Source organism: Danio rerio, chromosome 10 (assembly GCF_052040795.2).
Source record: "Danio rerio strain M-AB ecotype USA chromosome 10, GRCz13ab, whole genome shotgun sequence".
Classification (NCBI taxonomy): Eukaryota; Metazoa; Chordata; class Actinopteri; order Cypriniformes; family Danionidae; genus Danio; species Danio rerio.
The window spans coordinates 47567643-47592487 of NC_141030.1; the positions used below are offsets into that span (position 1 = coordinate 47567643).

General features: G+C 36.2%; 1 protein-coding gene across 1 annotated transcript in view; it reads right to left on the reverse strand.

Annotated features, from left to right (window-relative positions):
- Positions 1 to 20340, reverse strand: part of mef2ca (myocyte enhancer factor 2ca) — a 108785-nt gene extending 88445 nt beyond the window's left edge. Inside the window, 2 exon segments of the mRNA NM_131312.2 lie at positions 14364 to 14481; positions 20105 to 20340. The gene's annotated coding sequence lies outside the window, so the exon portion shown is untranslated.
- Positions 20341 to 24845: the final 4505 nt, after the last annotated feature.

Below are 24845 nucleotides of genomic sequence, written 5' to 3' on the forward strand. Positions count from 1 at the left end.
AAAGCTCCTCACGCCAGGATGAAACGCAGTGAATTGAGCATTTTACACCGCTGACAAAGATAGATGGCATGATGGGGGAAATCTGGGCTGTTTTTTTGAGGCAAAATCAAGTAAAAAGTGCTTTGAGAGCAAAACCAGTAAAGCCAAAGACCAGGAGATCTGCTCAAGTTTCACATTTGTGGAAAAGAATGATGAAAATGCACTGGTTCTGTTCATAACTATGAATATATCATATAATAAGATAGATTGAATACATTTCAAAGGAGCATTCATTCATTCACCTGTTTTCCTTTAGCTTAGTCCCTTTATTCATCAGGGTTCGCCACAGCGGAATGAACCGCCAACTATTCCAGCATGTTTTACACAGTGGATGCCCTTTCAACTGCAACCCCGTACCAGGAAACCACTCTCACATTCACACACTCATACACTACGGGCAATTTAGCTCATTAATTCCCCTATAGCGCATGTGTTTGGACTGTGGGGGAAACCGGAGCTCCCGGAGGAAACCCACGCCAACACCAGGAGAACATGCAAACTCCACACAAAAACTGACCCTGCCGGGACTCAATCCAGCGACCTTCGTGCTGTGAGGCAATAGTGCTAACTACTGAGCCACCATGTCTGTATTATACTATTTTTATATCATACTATTTATTCTATTTGTTTAGTTTACAGGAACATTAATAGATTTATAAAACATTTCTGTAAATGCATCAGAATTAGCCTCTGAAATCTGAAAAACGCTATTAAAAATATTGTAAAATATGCACATGTATACATATAAAATATATATAGAAGCATAAGAGATAAATTATATACAATATACATATAGCACGAGACTATTTACAAGTTTAAAGACCAAATGTCTTGAAAAATTATATTATATTGTACTTTTAAATTTGTTTTTAAATATCAGTTTTGAGACATCTGAACAACGACGTTATTAAAAATAATAATAAAATATGCTACTACACTGACAAAAGTGTTGCATGCAGAACTGTTTCAAACTATTTATTTGTGTTGAATTTAAACAAACGAATTAAACTGAATATTGTTCAACTTAATTTGTTTGTTTAAATTCAACACAAATAAATTGTTAATGTAAAAAATTAAGCAAATCCAAGGAATCATCTTTGAATAATTATTTTCAGTGTATAGCAAATATTAAACGGCACAAAATAGTAATCAACTTTGTGACAAGAAAATGTTTTAAAATATTGTACAAATGCGTTTACAAAAGTGTTTAGAAACATTAGAAAATATATTTTAAAATACACATAAATGTTATTTAATGTCATATATGAAAATCTGACTTTTAGCAGAGGTGTGGATTTATTAACCTATAATAAATAATATTCTTATAACTTGATTAAAGACGGTATATGCAGGAATTTCAATACCTTTTTAAGACTTTTTAAAGAGCTTCTTAGAATATTTTAAGACTCATGGCCACTTCAAGTTCTAATCAAACCTTTAACTTGATAAACAGTTGTTAATAAACAGTTGTAGTAAAATAAATCGATGGAGCACAACCATGCAACAGAACTCAGATAAGCTTGAAAGAAACAAAGCTTGAAGGAATAAATTATGTGGTTGTTTTCAGGTAAATTTTCCCATTTTGCCGTCTGTTTCGCTTGATGGGTTCGCTACACGCGGAGAGCGTCGCATCAACTTTCTGTGTCTGTCGCAAATTACATGACATCGACTGGACAGAGGAGCTAGATGCGCACTGGCATGAACAAATCTCGTGGATCGAGCACGCCCCTGTGAATATTAGGAGAAAAATAATAAATATTTTTATTCCTTTTTTGGAGTCAGACACTTTGGACAACACTTGAACAACATTTAATACCACGTAAAGAAGCAATTAAGACTTTTTAATACCTTTTAAGAGCCTTGATTTTCTCATAATTGATTTATCAACTTTTAATACTGGGCGACGCAGTGGCGCAGTGGGTAATGCTGTCACCTCACAGCAAGAAGGTCGCTGGGAGGGCATCCACTGCGTAAAAACGTGCTGGATAAATTGGCGGTTCATTCCGCTGTGGCGACCCCGGATTAATAAAGGGACTAAGCCAACAAGAAAATGAATGAATATACTTTTAATACTTTTTAAGACCCCGCGGACACCCTGAAAGAAGACTCAGGACTTGACTGGAGACTGGAATGCAAAGAGTCAAGACTTCAGATTTAAGACTTGCGAATTAAAAAACTATGACTTGATCCCTGCTCTGACTTTAAGCAATTGACACTGAAATTTCCCCCCCAAAAAACAAAAATTTATAAATAAATAATTGAAAAATAAATATTTTTGCCTAAAAACATTTTTATAATATTCTTAAAGGGACAGTGCACTCGAAAATTAAAAATGTTCTCACTATTTACTCCCCATCATGTGATTTCAAACCGTTATGAGTTTCTTTCTTCTGTTGAACACTGAAGAAAATATTAAAATCAGTAACCATCGACTTCCACAGTAGGAAAAACAAATGGAATCAATGTTACAGGTTTTTTGCATTCTTCAAAATATCTTCTTTTGTGTTCAACAGAAGAAAGAAACTCATATAGGTTTTAAAACAAGTAAATGGTGGATAAATAACGACAGAATTTAAATTTTTGCGTGAACTATCCCTATAGACATTATGTTTTTTTAGATTTATCATTCATTCATTTTGCTTTGGCTTAGTCTCTATTTCAGAGGTCGCCACAGCAGAATGACCCACCAACTATTGTATGTTTTACGCTGGGGATGTTCTTCCAGCTGCAACCCAGTACTGGAAAACACGCTTACACACTCATTCACACACACACTCATACACTACGGCCAATTTAGCTCATCAATTCCCCTGTAGCGCATGTGTTTGGACTGTGGGGGAAAACCGGAGCACCCGGAGGAAATCCCCACCAACATGGGGAGAACATGCAAACTTCACACAGAAATGGCCCTGTCGGGACTTGAACCAGCGACCTTCTTGCTGTGAGGCGATAGTGTGAACCACTAAGCCACCTTTTCATATTTATATATAAAGAAAAATAGGATTGGTACATAATTATATAAAAAAAGCTTCTTAAAATAGTGACTGTGTTTAAAAAAATGGCTTAATGTCTGGCTAATGACTTTTTTTCCCCCTCAAATGTCTCCATTAGGGAGGTATAATCAGCACAGCTGTCTTTTTTTTTTCCAGAATGATGATGGTCACACACTTCTGGGGTTTTTCTGCATTTCACTCAGTGGCTAATAAAGAAAACCAAAGCAAGCATCATGGAGGTCCGAGCGGCACAGACAACCCAGCATGATCACCTACAGCATCATATAATATAATGTACTGACCGCTCGCGTCCCCATACATGCTGATTATCCCACAATTACAGCTGCCTTAAAGTCCTGCTGAAGATTCTGCAAATGTGCTGCATGTGTAACCCTGCCGGTCCTACGCCACCCAACCCGCTCCGAGCTGGTATTGAACCGGCGACCTTCCGCATGGGAGACGGTTGCTCTAACAAGGAGGCTAAAGACCATGACCTCCAGCATCTGTCGCTAGAGCACCTTTAGAGGTCAGAGGAGTGAGGTTTTACCTGAACAGCACTTACTAGCTGGCCTCTGTTACTCTCACACCCCCCCTAACCTCACTCTCATCCGGGTCACGGCACCAATGAAACCCTGCCAGTCCTACACCACCCAACCCGCTCCGAGCTGGTATCAAACCGGTGACCTTCCACATGGGAATCGGTTGCTCTAACAAGGAAGCTAAAGACCATGACCTCTGGCGTCTGTCGCTAGAGCACCTTTATTGGTCAGAGGAGTGAGGTTTACCTGCACAGCACTTCACTAGCTGGCCTCCGTTACACATGTAAGCCTATGACTCTTCTAAAGCGCATACTGTGTTTGCAGATATGTAAGAATCATGCTAAGTGAACATCCTTGCTTATCTGAAAAACAATGGCAGATGTTCGGCTTTGAAAATGTGCGTTACGTGTTGGAATATCTGTTTTTCGTTTGATCCCTATAACCAGCCCACTGCCAGTTCGGCCAAATATATTACAACAGTGTATTTCATTTCAGTCATGAAGGCTCTCTATGTAATGTGGACGCAGCCGAAAATACGAAGACAGTATCGGCCTCTGAAATGAGACGCAGATTCAAAGATGTAAAAATCCTCATGAGGTGTTTTCTATTAGTAAATAAAATAAATATTAGGAGCGGCATGGTGCCTCATATTCACCTTCAACATTATCATCTTGCATCTGAATAATGCTCAGGTTAGTGTATACTCCATCAGCTGTTTCAGTTTCCGTCAGCTTTGTGTTTATGACTGTTTGTCTCTATCTTGTGTCTGAATAATGTGCAGGTTAGTGTATACTCCATCAGCTGTTTTCATCTGTCAGCTTTGTGTTTTTGACTGTTTGTCTCTATCTAGTGTCTGAATAATGCACAGGTTAGTGTATACTCCATCAGCTGTTTTCATCTGTCAGCTTTGTGTTTTTGACTGTCTGTCTCCATCTAGTGTCTGAATAATGCGCAGGTTAGTGTATACTCCATCAGCTGTTTTAGTTTCCGTCAGCTTTGTGTTTTTGACTGTCTGTCTCCATCTAGTGTCTGAATAATGCGCAGGTTAGTGTATACTTCATCAGCTGTTTTCATCTGTCAGCTTTGTGTTTTTGACTGTCTGTCTCCATCTAGTGTCTGAATAATGTGCAGGTTAGTGTATACTCCATCAGCTGTTTTAGTTTCCGTCAGCTTTGTGTTTTTGACTGTCTGTCTCCATCTAGTGTCTGAATAATGCGCAGGTTAGTGTATACTTCATCAGCTGTTTTCATCTGTCAGCTTTGTGTTTTTGACTGTCTGTCTCCATCTTGTGTCTGAATAATGTGCAGGTTAGTGTATACTCCATCAGCTGTTTCAGTTTCCGTCAGCTTTGTGTTTATGACTGTTTGTCTCTATCTTGTGTCTGAATAATGCGCAGGTTAGTGTATACTCCATCAGCTGTTTTAATGTCTGTCAGCCTTGTGTTTTTGACTGTTTGTCTCCATCTAGTGTCTGAATAATGCGCAGGTTAGTGTAAACTCCATCAGCAGTTTTAGTTTCTGTCAGCTTTGTGTTTAATTAAAGATATTACTATTACGGCTCAGAACAAAGTTTTGTGTCAAATTTTTATGTTTTGTAACAAGTATCTGTTTAATAAACAGTATAAATTACATCCAGGATGGTTGTTTTCACGGAATAAACCCTTCAGTCTTATACAACAGTGATCTGCTTCACATCGGGCTTAATTTTTTTATGTTGGGTTTATTTATATTTGATTACTTATTAAGATAAAACAACCCTCAAAATATGTATTTATTTTGAGTCTACAATATTTCCTAATTAACATCTGGAAGGGACTCTTTGCACAGTTTGTATGGATGAAAACACATCGGCTGTCGCTGCCATAACTTAAAGCAGTTAAATTTACATTATTCCCAGTATCTAATGCAAGTTTGAACATTCCTGAAGGTAATAAAACAGTGTTTGAGTCTCAATGCATAGAAAACTCTTGTCGGAATGCTCAAACTAAAAACATTATTAATAAATTTTGCACTATATGGTCATTATTATTATTATTTATTTATTTATTTTTATTTTTTTAGTGTAGGAGCTCTGCTGTCCTGCAGACTCCAGGTGAACTGTACAGTCACTCGTCTCTGTGAACGCTGCCATATAAAATAACTTGTTTACACTTCTCCAATTACCACAGCGGGTATAAATAGAGATGCTATTCACATAATTACACCATTTTGGAAAAGTTACTTATTTAGCGTTCCCTCGGGCACTCCAGAAAACACATGAATTACATTTAAAATGCATAACAACTGCACATAAAAAAATTAAATAAAAATAGTACAGCCAATTATTACAAACCTGTACTGTGCCATGCTATTAAATTATGTTTTAAACTATATGTAAATATAATATATATATATATATATATATATATATATATATATATATATATATATATATATATATATATATATATATATATATGTGTAATAATAATATAATTAATATAATATATATAATATTATATATAATATTACACTCTAAAAAAAAGGCTGGATTGTTTTAATCCCATGAGGGTCACAAATCGACAAACTTAGAAGTGGGATTGCAAAATATAATTCAAATTTAATTGTAAATATTAACCCAACGTTGACTTTGTCCATATTTTACCCAACAATTTTTTTATAAATGTAATATTGTGTTATAGTATTGTTTAAAAAACAATAAAGCAACTGGGTTTTATATATATATATATATATATATATATATATATATATATATATATATATACTACTTTAGTATAATATATTCGCACATTTTTGTATATTGTAAAGCGCTTTGGGTGTATGACCATGCATGGTAAATGCGCAATATAAATACACATTACATTATATTCTAGACTACTTTAGTTTATACTAGTCTATTGCTTGAGTGCTATTTTTATTACACACTACTGAAACTTTACTTCACTTGCGTTACTTATAAAACGTTTCCATTATACACCAGTATATACTATTTTATTATTCAAAGTACTTTATATTCCACTAGTGTAGTCTACTTTATTTTAAACTTTCCTATTGTAGCCTATGCTGTCTACTTTAGTAGTATACTTGTATTATTTATCTTAAAAGTGTTTAATTGCAATTCACATGCAAAATAAACTAATCATAGTATTACTATAATAATATACTATATTATCACTCAGATTACTTTACAGTCCACTAGTTTACTCTACTTATTGTTAAACTGTCACATTGTAGTTTATAATATCTAAACCTACTTCACTCGTTCACTCGTGTTACTGATAAAACAATTCTATTTTACTCCAGCATATACTTTTATTTACTATTATATTATGTTTTAAACTATACTTTAATATAATATTGTGCTCTAAAAAAAATGCTGGGTTGTTTTAGTCGACTGCCGGGTCAAAAATCGACAAAACTTAGAAGTAGGATTACAAAATATAACTAAAATTTAATTGTAAATATTAACCCAATGTTGACTTTGTCCATATTTGACCCAAGATTTTTCTTTAAATAGTGTAGTATTGTGTTATACACTGGGTTATATATACACAACTTAATTATACGTCTTTATTATATATATATATATATATATGCTACTTTGGTATATACTAGTCTACATGCTTAAGTACTATATTTATTATACACTACTGAAACTTTACTTCAATTGTGTCACTTATAAAACATTTTTATTTTACACTAATATATACTATTTTATTATTTAAAGTACTTTATATTGCACTAGTGTAGTCTACTTCATGTTAACCTGTCCAATTGCAGTTTATACTATCTATACTTTAGTAGTATACTTGTATTATTTATCTTAAAAGTGTTTCATTGCAATTCACATGAATAATAAACTAATCATAGTATTACTATAATAATATACTATATTATTACTCAGATCCCTTTATAATCCAATAGTTTACTCTAATTAATGTTAAACTGTCACATTGTTTATAACACCGATACTTAACTAGAAATACAGTAAGTGTATAGGCTACTTCTAGATTATTTACTCCACTATTATTATTTACTACACTATGTTTGTGCTTGTTAAAGTTTAATTCACACATGCACACACGTTATAGTATTATTATCTATTGTATGTTCTACTACTCAAGTATATACTACTGTACATTTTAAGTATTTTTCTTAACACATTACTGAACCAACTTTACTCATGCACTTGCGTTGCTGATGAAATGTTTCTGTTTTACTCCAGTACTTTTATTTACTATTAAACTATACTTTAATATAATATTGCGCTCAAAAAAAAAATGCTGGGTTGTTTAAATTTAATGCCAGGACAAAAATCGACAAAACCTAGAAGTAGGATTACAAAATATAATTAAAATTTAATTGTAAATATTAACCCAGTGTTGACTTTGTCCATATTTGACCCAAGATTTTTCTTTAAATAGTGTAATATTGTGTTAGACTGGGTTATATAAACAGTATATATACCTGACTAAATTTTACTTCTTCATTATATACTATGCTACTTTAGTATATTTTATTCTATGCTACTTTAGAATTGTCTTCATGCTTAAGTACTATATTTATTATAGACTACTAAAACTTTACATCACTCGTGTTACCTATAAAACGTTTCTATTATACACCAGTATATACTATTTTATTATTTAAAGTACTTTATATTGCACTAGTGTAGTCTACTTCATGTTATTCTGTCCTATTATTGTTTATGCTGTCTGTACTTCAGTAGTATTACCTTTATTATTTATCTTAAAGCATCTAATTGCACATGAATAATAAACTAATCATATTATTACTTTAATAATATACTATATTATTACTTAGATACCTTTATAATCTACTAGTTTTTTTCTACTTGTTGTTAAACTGTAAAATTTTAGTTTATAATATCAATACTTCATTAGAAATACAGTACGCGTATAGGCTACTTTTACATTATTTACTCCATTTTCTCCATCTCGACATCATAAGTAAGTACACTGTTGTGTTATTCAGCAATCAGAAAAGCATGAAGAACAGAAATAAGTGTTACCTGTGTAGTGCATGAGTGTGTGAGATCCAGAAAGAGTGTTAAATGTCCAAAACTCCTGACGCGCGCTTCAAATCCAGACGCGTCACGCGGGCGTCAGATCGCGAAACTCCGCGTTTCTCATTGGCTTTGACGCTGAAGTGAAAAAACGCGTTTATTCTTAATAACAGGAAAAGCGGCGCGGATTTCCAGAGTTTTCTGCGGGGAGATGCGCCCAGTTTGAGCTCTGCTCGAGTTTACTGATCCTCACGCGCGGCTCTGCTCGTCACACAGCAGAAACAGAAACACACACACACGCACGCGCTCACTCGCTCTCTCTCCCATCCTCTCTCTCTCTCTCTTTGTAAAGTGGGCGGGACTGACGCGTACATTATACTTTTTATGCATGTGCTAATTTAAATATATGTAAAATGATTATTAGTCTTGTTTATAAACCTGACTTTTATGTATTTGATAATTAAAGAAGCGATAAAAGTAGATAAAAGTCTTTCTCTAAAGTGGGCGGGTCTGACGCATATAGTATCCCTATTTATTTATTTATTTTTTTTTTTTTGCATATGCAAATTTAAATGAATGTAAAATTATTATTGTCTTGTTTATGAACCTATGACTTTTGCATTTTTATTTGATAATTAAAGTAAAGATTAAAGCCTCTCCCTCGGTCCACTTGTAAAGTGGGCCGGTCTGACTTGTACAGTATACATTTTATGCATATGCAAATTTAAATGAATATAGAATTATTATTGTCTTGTTTATAAACTTATGACTTTAACGTTTTTATTTGATAAAATTCGTTTAATTAATGAATAAAATTGGCGAGGCAGTGGCGCAGTAGGTAGTGCTGGTTCGAACCTCGGCTCAGTTGGTGTTTCTGTGTGGAGTTTGCATGTTCTCCCTGCCTTTGCGTGGGTTTCCTCCGGGTGCTCCGGTTTCCCACACAGTCCAAAGACATGTGTTACAGGAGAATTGGGTAGGCTAAATTGTCCGCAGTGTATGAGTGTGTGTGTGAATGTGAATGTGTGTGTGGATGTTTCCCAGAGATGGGTTGCAGCTGGAAGGGCATCCGCTGCGTAAAAACTTGCTGGATAAGTTGGCGGTTCATTCCGCTGTGGCGACCCCGGATTAATAAAGGGACTAAGCCAAAAAGAAAATGAATGAATGAATGAATGAATGAATAAATAAAATTCGTTTTTCTTGATAAAATTAAAGTCTTTCTCTCTCTTTGTAAAGTGGGCGGGTCTGACGCGTACAGTATTTATTTATTTTTTATTTTATGCATGTGTAAATTTAAATATGTAAAATATTTTTAGTCTTGTTTATAAACTTATGACTTTTGCATTTTATTTGACAATTAAAGAAGAGATTAAAGTCTTTCTCTTTGTAAAGTGGGCCGGTCTAACTTGTACAGTATACTTTTTATGCATATGCAAATTTAAATGAATATAGAGTTATTATTGTCTTGTTTATAAACTTATGACTTTAACATTTTCATTGGATAAAATTTGTTTAATTCATAAATAAAATTTGTTTTATTTGATAAAATCAAAGCCTTTCTCTCTCTTTGTAAAGTGGGCGGGTCTGACGTGTACAGTATTTATTTATTTTTAATTTTGTGCATGTGCATATATATTTAAATATATGTAAAATATTTATTGTCTTGTTTAAAACTTATAACTTTTACGTTTTATTGGATAATTAATGATAAAAGCAAAGTCTTTCTCTCTCTCTCTAAAGAGGGCGGGTCTGACACGTAGAGTATCCTTATTTCTTTATTTTTATGTTATGCACGAGTAAATTTGAATGAATGTAAAATTATTATTGTCTTGCTTAAAAACTTATCACTTTTACGTTGTTATTTGAGAATGAAATAATAGATAAAAGTCAAGTCTCTCTCTCTTTGTAAAGTGGGCGGGTCTGACGCATGCAGTACACTTTTTATGCATATGCAAATTTAAATACATGTAAAATGATTATTGTCTTGTTTATAAACTTATGACTTTTGCATTTTTATTCGATAATTAAAGAAGAGATCAAAGTAAAGTCTCTCTCTGTAAAGTGGGCGGGTCTAACACATGCAGTATACTTATTTATGCTTTTTATTTTATGCATTTGCAAATTTAAAGAGGCCTATGTGTAAAATCTGTATTGTCTTATTTATAAACTTATGACTTTTACGTTTTTATTTGATAATTTTAATTTAATTAATAAATAAAATTTGTTTTATTTGATAAACTTCAAGTCCTTTTTTTCTTTTTTCTTTTCAGGTGTTTCGTGCAGGGGTTTTGTGTTGTTATTATTATTATGCAATAAGTGAGAATATACAATCAGAGCACATTATAAAGAAAATGAAAAACACATTTTGACAAAAGAATACAACAACAAAAAAACAAAAGAAAAAACAAACATAAGGGGTACATCCATCACACATTAAAGAAAAAAGATTATATCATTTCCATATTTCAGTTGTTTTGAAAGCCTTTTTGGTAAAAGAGTTAGAAATAGTTTCTAAGTAATACTGCATTTCAGTAAGCAAAATATTAAAATAAGCTTATTGGTTTGACATTTAATCACATTTGTGTGTAATAATTTTGTTGATTAGAAGATTAAGAAATTATAATTTATTTTTATGTAAAGCTTCTATTTTATAATTAACAAAACCAAACAAAACATTGTCCCATAGTAAGGAAAAGTCTTTATCAACATTCTCAAATACAAAAGGAGAAAAAACTTTCCAAAGCAAATTATCCTCTCATGGCCCAAGGTGTTTTTTACATGCATTTTTTATTTCTCTTTGCTATTTGGGCTTATTGGAACTTAATTAGAATAAAAGCATCATCTTTTGATATGATGTACTTTTAGAGAAAAATGATGTCCACATATGTGGACTCGTGGTCCCAATTTCTATAAAACACTTTCTCCTGAATGTTTTGTAATGCATATTTAACACAGAATTTTTTTATACCTTGCTTTGACTATTAGAGAGTACTTTTTCCCCATTTTGGACAGTTAAAATAGTGTTTGGGACATTTCATATACTGCAAAACAGTTGCAGGATGACACTGTATGTCTGTAACAAAGTATATAAAATATTTAAAGTATTTTAAACAGCCACTTATTATATGACATAATCATAAAGTTGAACTGATTTTTAAAGGGCTTATCAGAGCAAGAATAAGGCATGATTTTAATTTTTATTTGTCAATGAACGAGTTGGACAAGTTTGAAGACGTGGAGTGTAAAAAATATGTTGTGTTGGGTTGAAAATAATGTATTGATTTTTGAAGAAAATATAGTGTGTTTTTGAAATGTGTTTGTTTAAAGCAATGAAACATGTTGTAGTTTAAAATTTTTGTATTAAATAAAAGTGTATTCAAAATTCAAAATTCTCTCTCTCTCTTTCTCTCTCTTTCTCTCTCTCTCTCTTTCTCTCTCTCTCTCTCTTTCTCTCTTTCTCTCTTTCTCTCTCTCTCTTTCTCTCTTTCTCTCTTTCTCTCTTTGTAAAGTGGGCGGGTCTGACGCGCATAGTAATCTTTTTATGCATGTGAAAATAAAATTGTATTGTCTTGTTTATAAATTTATGACTTTTACGTTTTTATTTAATAAAATTTGTTTAATTAATAAATAAAATTAGTTTGATAGTTTTGTCTTTCTTAGTGAAGAAGGTTGGTCTAAAGCCTGGTTTATAAATCTGCGCAGAGTGATTGGCGTGACCCACGGCGCATACCTTGTGCGTTGTTGTGCATTTATAATTCTGCGCGCTGTTTGTGTTGCTCTGCAATAACTCTTCTGAAACACTAGTTGGCAGTGAGGTGTTTATGTTCCTCTGTGTTGAGTTTCCTCACTGGTGTTTTGTTTTTTCTGAACGCTTCCTTAATGTACAAGTGAAACTTACTCATTTTAAGGCGGGAAGCGGTGGACGTGAAGAGATTTAAATCATGAGGTAAAGACAAAACAAATGTTTCCACCTGGAGCTCCTTTATGTGACCCGACACTCGCTCTAAACAGTTTGCGAGGCTCTCGGACCCACCCACACTCATCAGCGCTACCAACAGGGCCGGAGCAAGCAGAACTGCCGCTCTAGCCAGAGGACTATCACGCCGCCCTCAATGTCGTGGTGTCACGGACCTTTATTCTGCCGCCCTATGCGCGGATATAACTGAGGATGCACGGGTGCTGAGGGAGGTGTCACGGACACCGCCCTCTCTATTCTGCCGCCCTATGCGCGAATATAACTGAGGACGCGGGTGGTGAGGGAGGTGTCGCGGACATAACTGAAGACACGGGTGGTAAAGGAGGTGTCACGGACGCCGCCCTCTCTATTCTGCCACCCTATGCGCGGATATAACTGAGGACACGCGGGTGCTGAGGGAAGTGTCACTGACGCCGCCCTCTCTATTTTGTCGCCTATGCGCGGACATAACTGAGGACGCAGGTGGTAAGGGAGATGTCGCGAAAGCCGCCCTCTCTATACTGCCATCCTAGGCGGCCACCTAGGTCGCCTCTATGGACGCGCCAGCCCTGGCTACCAAGCCGACCAATCACAGAGCTTACTCTACACGTGGTTGCGATGTGTAGCTACATTCTTTTAGAGATGCGCGTCAGCATCGGCGAGGGCTATGCGATTACTCGCAGGAACATACAATTGCGATTGACGCAGAAATATAAATCAGCCTTAACGTGTGCAGTATCCTTATTTATTTATTTTTTTATTTTATGCATGTGCAAATTTAAATAAATGTACAATATTATTGTTAGTGTTAAAAACGTATGGATTTTTTTCGTTTTTATTAAGTCTTTAAAGAGTGTTAATAATAATAAGCCTCTCTCTCGCTCGTTGTAAAGTGGGCAGATCTGACGCACATAGTATCCTCAACACAACTTAATGCTCCTATTAGTTTAAGCTTAAAAATGAACCCAGGGGTTGTTAAATTAGTCCCTTTTACCCCCAGAATTGGGTTAAAATAACCCAGCATTTTTAAAGTGAATGTTTTATCCATGTGCAAATTTAAATTAATGTGAAATTATTGTTGTTGTTTTTTTTATATTTTAATTAATTTTATTATTAATTTTTTTAGGTTTATCTTGAAAAATTAAGAAGATATCAATATAAATCTCTTTCTCTTCGTAAGGTCTGGCTATTCTTCCTATATTTCTCTTTATAAATGTACAGATTTAAATGAATGTAAAATTGGATGATTAAACACTACCTAAAACTCAAGTCTCTGACTATTCCTTTACAAAGCTCTATATGAGGTGGGCGGGGCTGAAGCGTACAGTAATTATGCAAGCAGGAACCAATCAGCAGAGCTTTTCTGCAGCGTCAGAGCATATAAACTGATTGTTGCGCTCAAGAGTAACAAAAAGCAACTGTTCAGCTGTGTTTGATTAAAAAATAATAGGATATATTACAACCTTGAGTCACTTTTTATAGTAGTAGCAGCTTACTATTTTTATTTGTTATATTTTATTACTTTTTTTAACCCAGCTTACATTATTTGAGAGGAAACTTAGTGATGTATTTGGAGTAATATTGCACAAACGTTTTTAAATCCAACGCGTGTGCAATTCTACATTATACAAATGATTATAATTATTAATATACGCATTTTATTGTTCTGCAAAAACATTGTTTGTTATATTCAATATTTTTATTGCTACTTTTAGACTTAAATAAAGTTTAAAAATTGTCCGTCCCACATATTACCTATAATAAAAGCCATGTAAATATGCGCATAGACAGATAGCATATTATTATCATCCTTACCAATCACTTGCTCATAACCTTCAGTTCAACTTCTCTGCCTTTTCCCTCTGTATATTCTTCACTGCTTTTGTGTCTCCATCAAATGGGTCTTGAGGCTTTCTGGTCCTTCGTTTGGCACCTAGAAAAACGAAATATTTATTAATAATTATTAAACAGATTAGAGTTGTATTAATCTGAAGAAAATCAAGTCCGCACAGTGACGATGAGTGAAGTTTGTAGACTCGTGAGCGCACACTAGCGGCTGCGATGAGAATTACAACTGTGTGTTCATGAACAGCCTGTCTGTGTGTTCATTCAGAGGCCAACTCTGTTAATTTTTTTAATTAAACTTTGGTTAATATTGAGAGCATTACGAAAGAGCCGAAACTGTTCAGCCTCTCTATTCCAGCAAAAGCAGTGGGTGTACAGAAACCAAAAACATTTCACCTCTTCACACTTTTCCTGTCCTGTCCTGTGGACTCTTTCATTTAACTCTGCCAACTGTAATCCTCCATCTGAAGTTGAGCAGTAGCTGTCCGCTTCATCTCCAGTTATGTTTTGGCGGCCATTTTGGAGATTTTATAACGGTTTTGTTTTTCACTCGATCGTTTCCGTGCACAAATGCTTGACAGAAGATTAAACGCTGGTGAACCTCATCCAAAAACAACTAATAATATATATTTTTCACTTAAGATAAAATAAAGTCAATTAAATGAGTAAAGTGTTTCTGGATGCAGTGGTTTGTTTTTAATGTTTATCAACAAATTTCAGGCCCAAAATATGAGTAAAAAGAACAAATAAATTATATCAAATTATTTGACACTATTGATAATTTTACAAGAATTATTGACACTTAGAAGGCAACATGGTGGTTTGAGGCCTCGGCTGGGTCACTTGAACAGCCCAGTCAAAACCACTTATATCCAGCTTAAACCAGGCTGGTCAAACTGGTTTTAGCTGGTCATTTTCCAGCCAGACCAGCTAAGACCAGGCTGGAAATGGCTGGAAAACAGCCTGGAAATGACCAAAACCCCTCTAAAACCAGGTTGGTCAACCAGCTAAAAGCAGCCTTTTTTCAGCAGGGTTGGCATTGCTGTGTGGAGTTTGCATGTTCTCCCTGCGTTCCCGTGGGTTTCCTCAGGGGGCTCCAGTTTCCTAAGCTAAAGTAAGCTAAATTGTCCATAGTGAATGAGTGCCCCTGCTGAAAAATCCAGCTTAAACCAGCCTAGGCTGGTTGGCTGGTTTTAGCTGGTCAACCAGGCTGGTTTTAGAGGGGTTTTGGCCACTTCCAGGCTGGTTTCCAGCCATTTCCAGCCTGGTCTTAGCTGGTCAGGCTGGAAGGTGACCAGCTAAAACCAGCTTGACCAGCCTAGCAGGCTGGGAGCCCAGCCAAAACCAGCTATGTCCAGCTTAAACCAGGCTAGTCAAGCTGGTTTTAGCTGGATTTAGCTGGTCATTTTCCAGCTTGGCCAGGAAAGATCAGGCTGGAAATGGCTGGAAACCAGCCTGGAAGTGGCCAAAACCCCTCTAAAACCAGGCTGGTCAACCAGCTAAAACCAGCCAACCAGCCTAGGCTGGTTAAGCTGGATTTTTTAGCAGGGTGTGAATGAATATTGAGAATGAATAATGAATATTCCTCAGGTTAGTCTCTATTCAGAGGTTGCCACAGTGGAATGAACCGCCAACTAATCCAGCAAATGTTTTACATAGCGGATGCCCTTCCAGCTTCAACCCAGTACTGGGAAACACCCATACACTCTCAAACTCATTCACACACACACACACACACACACATTCATTCATTTTCTTGTTGGCTTAGTCCCTTTATTAATCCGGGGTCGCCACAGGGGAATGAACCGCCAACTTATCCAGCACGTTTCTCTGGAAAACATACACACATACACTACGGACAATTTGGCCTACCCAATTCACCTGTGCAGCATGTTTTTGGACTGAGGGGGAAACCGGAGCAGCTGGAGGAAACCCACGCGAACACAGGGAGAACATGCAAACTCCACACAGAAACGCCAACTGAGCCAAGGTTTGAACCAGCGACCTTCTTGCTATGAGGCAACAGCACTACCTACTGCGCCACTGCCCTACACACATACATGGCCAATTCAGTTCATGTATTGCCCTATAGCGCATGTGTTTGGACTGTGGGGGAAACCGGAGCACCCAGAGGAAACCCACGCCAACACGGGGAGAACATGCAAACTCCACACAGAAACGCCAACTGGCACAGCTGGGACTCAAACCAGCGACTTTCTTGCTGTGAGGTGACAGTGCTAACCATTGAGCCACCGTGCCACCTTAAAATAAGTTAAAGCAACAAAATATTTGTTGTCTTGACTTTTTGTCATGTTTTTTAAACTGTATTTAATCAATGTTAAATAAGAAATAATAATCACTGAATGCCTAATTATTTTTTAAATGAATGTTTTTAACAGATTAGGTGACCAAGGTCTTATTTTAATGGATTTAACAGTAAATAAATTGTTTAAATGCACCCAAAATTATATTCAATGAGAAATGGATAAAAGTATTCATTTTCTAAAGGAGGTGTGCTCATTTATGCTGAGAACTGTGAATATGTTTTACTTGCATAAACATAATTCTACATTAAAAAAAAAAAAAGTTTAGCAATGAAAGGATTCCCAAAAGTGTCTGAGATATGGACAAAAGAACAGAAATATATATTATTTTCAGAAACATTTAAAGTTTTGACACCAAAGAGTGCACTCTATAAAAACTGAGTAAATTATTACTAAATATTTATATTATTTTAAGATTGTTTTAATGCACATCTCCCAGGTCAAAAGCTAACCTTTCTAAATGTGTCTCTCTCTATTTCAATTCTCAGGCAAACATGCACATACAAAATTATATAATATTAATAATAATAGTTATCTTAGAGTTTTTTTTAGATGCATCTTGTTTATTACAGCTAAACTGTAACTAAATAAACTAAACTAAAACTTTATCAAGGAGACAAAAATTGTAGTAAATACTGTGAAAAATGTTGTTGCTCTGTTAAACAACACTTCACAAATATTTGAAAACTGTACATTTATCAACCAAAAGTGTCTGAATTAAGCACAAAAATATATGTTTTAAAATATTTCCGAAACGCTTATTACACATTTTGACACCAAAAATTACATTATTTAAAATAGAGTCCAAAATGAGCCAAAAATGTAAAAATGTTTATTATATATATATATATATATGGTCTATTTTGAGGGACTTCAGGTGTTTGCAAATTTAGGTTCAATTGTAAAAAAATAATAATAATTATTAATTATTATTATTAATTTTATTTATGCATACTATCTGGTTTAATAGTGACATTTAAAAATTCTCAAGCTCTCACTGACAGAAATCCCTCCTAAAATCAGTCCTGCCTCAATATTAGAGTCGGTGGAGTTGCTCCCGCATATCTATTTCCAAAGACAGCGAAAAAAGCCCACCTCTCTAGATCTGTATCTCTCTATTTATACTCAATTCTCGGGTCTGCAGGCAAATGTGTACATAATAAAACTTATATAGTATTAATATTAAGATTTACATTAGCAGTTATATTATTTATATAACATATTATTAATATTATTATTATTACAACTAACTATCATTCATTCATTCATTTTCTTGTCGGCTTAGTCCCTTCATTTATATGGGGTCGCCACAGCGGAATGAACCGCCAACTTATCCAGCAAGTTTTTACACAGCGGATGCCCTTCCAGCCGCAACCCATCTCTGGGAAACATCCACACACACACACACACACACACACACACACACACACTCACTCACTACGGACAATTTAGCCTACCCAATTCACCTGTACTGCATGTCTTTGGACTGTGGGGGAAACCGGAGCACCCGGAGGAAACCCACGCGAACACAGGGAGAACATGCAAACTCCTACAACTAACTAAATAAATTAAAAATAAAGTAAAATAAACTATAAACGTATCCAGATGAAAAATATAATAGGAAATACTGTGAAGAATGTTCTTGCTCTGTTAAACAGTATTTGGGAATTATCTGAAAATTAATTAAAACTTCACAAGGCAAGTCATTTTGTTCTCAACCGTACGCTTATCAATAAAAGTTAAAATAAAAGTGTCTGAGATATGAGTAAAAGAACAAAAATAGTTTTAAGAGCTTTATGAAACTTATAAAGTTTTTGTGATGCTAAAAGTACACAATATAACACAGGGTCCAAAATGACCTAAAAAATGTAAAAGTGTTTTGTTTTGGTTTTGGCGGGGGTGGGGGGGTGGGTTGCGGGTTGGTTAAATCTCTTAAAAAATAATTGTAAAAAAAATCCAAAAAAAATATATACTTTTAGTCTATTTTGAGAGAATTCAAGTGTTTGCAAATTTTAGTTCAATCATCAAAACATTTTGAGAAAGATTATTAATGCAGATCCTCCAGGTCAAAACATTCAGAGGTTCAGAAATGAAGTGACTTCCAAAAACTCTCACTGACAGAAATCCCTCATAAAATCAGTCCTGCCTCAATATAAGTGTCGGTGGAGCTGCTCCCGCATTCATCTCTGCACAAACACATCTATTTCCAAAGGCAGCGAAAAAAAAGCCCACCTCTATTTTTACTCTTAGGTCTGAAGGCAAACATATACATACAAAATTATCTAATAATAAGTTTTTGTGACGCCAAAAGGTACACCACACAGAACCATAAAGTCCAATATGACCCGAAAATGTTAAAAAAAAAATAATAATAATAATAAAAAAAATTTTTTTATTTTTTTTGGGAGGTGGGAGGGTGTATTTGTTTTTTGTTTTTTTTTTAATAATTAAAAGAAAATCCCAAAATATTTATTTGGTCTATTTTGAAGGACTTCAAGTGTTTTCAAACTGTGATTCCATTAATAAAATATATATTTTCAAAGATTATTTATGCCCGTCTTCCAGTTCAAAACATTCAGAGGGTCAGAAATAAAGTGACTTCTAATCATCCTCAAACTCTCACTGACAGAAATCCCTCATAAAATCAGTCCTGTCTCAATATTAGTGTCAGTGGAGCTGCTCCCGCATTCATCTCTGCACAAACACATCTATTTCCAAAGGCAGCGGAAAAAAAAGCCCACCTCTATTTTTACTCTTAGGTCTGAAGGCAAACATATACATACAAAATTATCTAATAATAAGTTTTTGTGACGCCAAAAGGTACACCACACAGAACCATAAAGTCCAATATGACCCGAAAATGTAAAAAAAAATAATAATAATAATAAAAAAAATTTTTATTTTTTTTTGGGAGGTGGGAGGGTGTTTTTTTTTTTTTTTTTTAATAATTAAAAGAAAATCCCAAAATATTTATTTCGTCTATTTTGAAGGACTTCAAGTGTTTGCAAACTGTGATTCCATTAATAAAATATATATTTTCAAAGATTATTTATGCCCGTCTTCCAGTTCAAAACATTCAGAGGGTCAGAAATAAAGTGACTTCCAAAAACTCACTGACAGAAATCCCTCCTAAAATCAGTCCTGCCTCAATATTAGAGTCGGTGGAGCTGCTCCCGCATTCATCTCTGCACAAACATATCTATTTTCGAAGGCAGCGGAAAAAGCCCACCTCTCTAAATCTGTATCTCTCTATTTCTATTCTCAGGTCTGCATTCCTCAAACCAGACGTGTTGAAACAGCGCGACACACACACTTTATTGACCTCCGCTCCGCCGTCCACACACACACCACATTTACACCAGTTTGGACAGTTTTCTGCTCACTTACCAGTCCGAAAACGCTCTTCTCCAGGAAGATGGACCCTTCAGCACCTGCTGCGGGCCGCTCGCTTCAGAAAATACAAACAAGACTCAAAGATGGCGAATCAGCCCCAAAATAAGGCCAAAGGAAAAGAAATAAAGCCAGACCAGCTGGCTTTGAAGAGAAACCCAAAATTGGGTTGTGTTTAGTTCAGATCTGGATCCACAGTGAAGGGGAGATGGCATTCAAGCCCTGACCGCACCCAACAAGGACACACACACACACACATATGCAAGCACTCACACTTGCACACTTAGACTGACAACATGCACGCATGCAGACACACACATGCAAGCACTCACACTAACACACATTTACACTTATACATTAACACACACACAAGACTGACGCACACATAGGCACACACACACTTAGACTAACACATACATTCACATGTATACACACATTACACATATTACATTCTGATGTATACACACACCTACACACTTAGACTGACATGCACGCACACACACACACACCAAGATTGACACATACACACACTTGTACAGCTTTATGTGTCTTTATGGGGACTTCTCATGGACGTAATGATAATTATCCGGCACATACTGTACAATTTACCCCCCTTGCCCAACTCTACCCCTAAACTCGACCCTCACAGGGCACAATCTGCATTTTTACATTCTCAAAATACTTCATTCTGTGTGATTTATGAGCCGTTCCACAAAATAAGTCCCCACAAGGTCAAATATTACTGGTATTACTATGCTTGTGGGGACATTTGGACATTTAGGAATACAAGATATACTCGCACACACACTCCACTACTCCCTCTCTCACACATATACATGTACACACACTCGCGCAGGGCCTCTCTCACCTGCTGCTGTCCGTCTGGTGTATATTTAGACGCGTGTATCACTGTCACGCAGGCCTCTGCTGGCCTTGGCACAAGAGTTCGCCATTACTGACCCGTCAAGAAGAGATTGAAGCTTTTCACGCAGATTAATTTAATTCAGTTTGTGTTTGAGGAGACGAGAGGCTGCTGTTCATGAGACCCACAGCGGGTGGCCGAATATGTGAATCTCATTGCAGTGCTATTGATCATAGATGATCCTGGTGTAGCTGTTATTGTGAATTACATTTATTTTTATATAATCTATTTTCAGGTGGCTCAGTGGTTAGCACTGTCGCCTCACAGCAAGAAGGTCGTTGGTTCAAGTCCCGGCTGGGCCAGTTGGCGTTTCTGTATGGAGTTTGCATGTTCTCCCAATGTTAATGTGGATTTCCTCCGGGCGCTCCGGTATCCCTGAAAGCTTATGCACATATGTGTATGAGTGTGTGTGTGTGTAAATGAGTGTGTATGGATGTTTCCCAGTACTGGGTTGCAGCTGGAAGGCATCCGCTGTGCAAAACATATGCTGGAATAGTTGGCGGTTCATTCCGCTGTGGCTAACCCTGATAAAGGAATGAATGAATGAATAATATAATTAATTTACAAATTTTATTTATTTAAAGCCAAAGAAAAATTTATGAATTTATTTGTTTTTAGATTTTCTTTGCAGTACAGAAATGAAAATTACTTTAGCTGGGTCAAATATGGGAAAACCCAACATTGGGTTAAAACAACCAAGCTTTAAGAGTGTATATAGTAGTATATTTTTAAGAAATTGTACACTTACCGGCCACTTTATTAGGTACACCTTACTAGTACCAGGTTGGACTCCCTTTTGCCTTCAGAACTGTCTTAATCCTTTGTGACAGAGATTCAACAAGCTACTGGAAATATCCCTCAGAAATTTTGCTCCATATTGTCATGATAGCATCACGCAGTTGCTGCAGATTTGTCGGCTGCACATCCATGATGCCAATCTCCCGTTCCACCACATCCCAAAGCTGCTCTATTGGATTGAGATCTGGTGACTGTGAAGGCCATTTGAGTACAGTGAACTCATCGTCATGTTCAAGAAACCAGTCTGATGATTGAGCTTTATGACAGGGTGCGTTATCCTGCTGGAAGTAGCCATCAGACACTGAGCTCATAAAGGGATGGACATGGTCAGCAGCAATACTCAGGTAGGCTGTGGCGTTGATGCTCAGTTGGTACTAATGAGCCCAAAGTGTGCCAAGAAAATCTCCCCCACACCATTACACCACCACCACCAGCCTGAACCGCTGATGCAAGGCAGGATGAATCCATGCTTTCATAGTGTTGGTGCCAAATTCTACCGTAACGATCCGATTGTGGCAGCAGAAATGGAGACTCAGAGCAGGCAATGCTTCTCCAATCTTCTATTGTCCAGTTTTGGTGAGTCTGTGTGAATTGTAGCCTCAGTTTCCTGTTCTTAGCTGACAGGAGCGGCACCCGGTGTGCTCTTCTGCTGCTGTAGTCCATCCGCCTCAAGGTTGGACGTGTTGTGTGTTCAGAGATGCTCTTCTGCAGAGCTCGGTTGTAACGAGTGCTTATTTGAGTCACTGTTGCCTTTTAATCAGCTGGAACCAGTCTGGCCATTCTCCTCTGACCTCTGGCATCAACAAGGCATTTGCACCCACAAAACTGCCGCTCACTGGATATTTCCTCTTTGTTGGAGCATTCTCTGTAAACCCTAGAGATGGTTGTGCGTGAAAATCCCTGTAGATCAGCAGTTTCTGAAATACTCAGAGCAGCCCGTCTGACACCAACAACCATGCCACGTTCAAAGTCACTTAAATCCCCTTTCTTCCCCATTCTGATGCTCAGTTTGAATTGCAGCAGATCGTCTTGACTACATGCCTACATGGCTAAATGCACTGAGTTGCTGCCATGTGATTGGCTGATTAGAAACTTGCATTACAGGTGTACCTAATAAAGTGGCCAGTAAGTGTATATATTTTATTTTATTTAATTTTAAGGTGAAATTTGAGTTTGTGTGCTTTGTCCTGCGCTGTTATTTATGCATGTCACAATAGTCTGAAAGTGAAGTCTGCGTTCTGTGCAGTGCCATCATCTGGGAAAGAGAAAAGAGGACTCTGCTGGTCAGTGTGTGGTTACGGGTGGGTCGAGTTCTGCTATGCATGTCCACAGTCCCAGAAAGACACCAAAACCTCCAGCACAAACCAAACATAACAAACACTTGCCCACGCTTTGACCATCCTGACATGGACGAGTGAACACATACCAGCATTTCTGGAACTTCAGGGAAATTACAGACGCACTAAACTCACCTGAGATTACGGGAATTGACCATCTTCACACACACAAAAAAAAAACAGATGTTGGAGCTGATCTCCTGAATTGCCTGAGAATCATTTCTATCAATGCAGACACAGCATTGAAACAAACATGCAGTTACCATTGTCATTATTTTAAGAATATTTCTCAAGTGTTGCTTAAGGGAGAGAAGATTTTTCTTTTTTTAATCAAAATAGTTTTAATAACTCATTTCTAATAACTAATTTATTTTGTCTTTCCCATGATGACAGCATTTCCCAGAGATGGATGCGGCTGGAAGGGCATCCGCTGCATAAAATGTGCTGGATAAGTTGGCGGTTCATTCTGCTGTGGCGACCCCGGATTAATAAAGGGACTAAGCCGAAAAGCAAATGAATGAATGAATGAATGATGACAGCACATAACATTTGACCAGATATTTGTCCAGATACTAGTATTCAACTAAACGTGACATTTAAAGGATTAACTAGGCTATTATGTTGATAACAGTGGTTTGTTCTGTAAACAATCAAACATAATGATTTCTTAAGGAGGCTAAAAATATTAAACTTAAAATTCTTATTGAAAGATTTAAAACTGCTTTTATTACAGCAAAAATAAGACTTTCATCATAAGAAAAACATTATGGAAAATAAATACTCTGTGTAAGAAATTAATCATTATGTACAATATTATTGGCGCATCCTTGTGCTTTATTTATTAATGTGACCAGACTATATTTGGACTTCGTTCACACAAATGACCAGGCTATGCATTTAAACCTCAATGTGTCATCAGGAACCATGACTTTTGATTTGGACTCTTTTGTAAATGCGTTTGTTTTTAATGTGATTAACCAGTCACCGTTTACTGCCATTATATCAATCACCACGGACAGTGGAAATAGCCTGAATGCATTTGTGAGAAAATCTCCTTGAATGCATTTGTGAGTAAATCTGCCTGAATGCATTTGTGAGAAAATCTCCTTGAATGCATTTGTGAGTAAATCTGCCTGAATGCATTTGTGAGAAAATCTCCTTGAATGCATTTGTGAGTAAATCTGCCTGAATGCATTTGTGAGAAAATCTCCCTGGATGCATTTGTGAGAAAATCTGCCTGAATGCATTTGTGAGAAAATCTCCCTGGATGCATTTGTGAGAAAATCTGCCTGAATGCATTTGTGAGAAAATCTCCCTGGATGCATTTGTGAGAAAATCTGCCTGGATGCATTTGTGAGAAAATCTGCCTGAATGCATTTGTGAGAAAATCTGCCTGAATGCATTTGTGAGAAAATCTCCCTGGATGCATTTGTGAGAAAATCTGCCTGAATGCATTTGTGAGAAAATCTCCTTGAATGCATTTGTGAGAAAATCTCCCTGATTGCATTTGTGAGTAAATCTGCCTGAATGCATTTGTGAGAAAATCTGCCTGAATGCATTTGTGAGAAAATCTGCCTGGATGCACAATACGCCTGCTTACATTTATGAGAAAGTCTGTCTGGATACATTTGTGAGAAAATCCCAATAGTATCTGGATGCAGACTGCGATTTGCAAGCTGAG